This window comes from Arachis stenosperma, chromosome 10 (assembly GCF_014773155.1).
Source record: "Arachis stenosperma cultivar V10309 chromosome 10, arast.V10309.gnm1.PFL2, whole genome shotgun sequence".
NCBI lineage: Eukaryota > Viridiplantae > Streptophyta > Magnoliopsida > Fabales > Fabaceae > Arachis > Arachis stenosperma.
This window is the reverse complement of record NC_080386.1, coordinates 74197191-74198773: the sequence shown is the minus strand read 5'-3', so window position 1 is coordinate 74198773 and position 1583 is coordinate 74197191.

The following is a 1583-nucleotide window of genomic DNA, read 5'->3' as shown; positions in this document are numbered from 1 at the left end:
CTTTCAGGGATTACTTTTATAATTTGTTTGTAGGAGGTCGACTTCTTTACGTCGTCCTCTTTCTAAGTTATTTTTGTAACCCTCTTTTTTGGACTTTTGTCAGATCTCTTTCAGGGATTACTTTGATAACTCTTTAGTAGTAGGAGTCCGACTTCGTTATGTCGGTCTCCTTTAAGTTATTGTGTAATCCTCTTTCTTGGATCTTTGTCAGATCTCTTTCAGGGATTACTTTGATAACTTTTTAGCAGTAGGAGTCCGACTTTGTTATGTCGGTCTCCTTTAAGTTATTTCTGTAGTCCTCTTTTTTGGATCTTTGTCAGATCTCTTTCAGGGACTACTTATATAACTTTTCGTTTTGGGCTGACTTTGTTATGTCGTGCCCTTCTAAGTTAAAGTAATCCTCTTTAATAGGGTTGGCCAGACCTCTTTCCAGGGTTTACTTATAACTTGGGTTGACTTGATCCGACTTCTTAACGTCGGCCAGTCTTTAAGTTATTATTTTAGCAATCCGTAAGACCTCGTCAGGTTCTTTTTTTGGATCACTTTCGATAACTTCTTACATTATTCTGTGTTCATCTTTGCCGATTTGTAGAAAGTGGTTGTCATCTCTAGATCGTCCTTTGGGTGAATCGCGTTTGCAGTGAAATTGTTTTTCACTTTCTGCCGATCTGTTGCTTTATAATCAAACGATGAATGCTTCAGATTAATGCATCTTGGTATAGCAGTGAATTTTTGTTTTCACTTTGTCGACCTTGTCGTGATCGGGCGGTGATTTTGGTGTTTCACCTTGCCGACTTTTTCGTGATCGGGCGGTGAATTTGGTTTTCACCTTGCCGACTTTTGTCTTAATCAAACGATGAATTCAGTATTCATCGTGGTCGGGCGGTGAAGTTGGTTTTCACCTTGCCGACCTGTCGCTTTGTAATCGAACGATGAATTTGGTTTTCATCTTGCCGACTTTTTCATGATCGGGCGGTGAATTTGGTTTTCACCTTGCCGACCTGTCGTAATCGGACGTCTTGGTAGGAAACTTTTTAGGGAATCTGCGAACTTTTAAACAATAAAATGAAGATATGAATAAGAGTGTGTGCATGTTAGTGCTTACCCTTCTAGGTCGGGCAATCTTTTAGATCTCGGCCTGGCGCCTTTTGCAGGCATGCCATGACCTTGGTAGCTCTCACCCCTCGAGGTCAGACACTTTGTGGTGGCCTTTCCCCGGTACTTTCGTGACTTAGCAGGGTCCTTTCCATTTAGCTGCTAGCTTTCCCTTTTCCGGTCGACTTGTTCTGATATCATTTCGGATTGGGATGAAGTCATTATTGGTGAAGCTTCTCTGTACTACCTTTCATTTGCACCTTAAGGCCATGCGACGTTTTAACGCTTCTTCCCTGATCTGAGCTCTTTCTCGAACTTCTGGGAGTAGGTCGAGCTCTTTCCTTTGGATTTGGGAGTTGACCTCTTTATTGTAGAGGATCATTCTGGGGGATCTTTCTTCGATCTCTACTGGGATCATTGCTTCCACTCCGCGAGTCAATCGGAAGGGTGATTCCCCCGTGGTGAAGTGTGGAGTTGTCCGATATGCC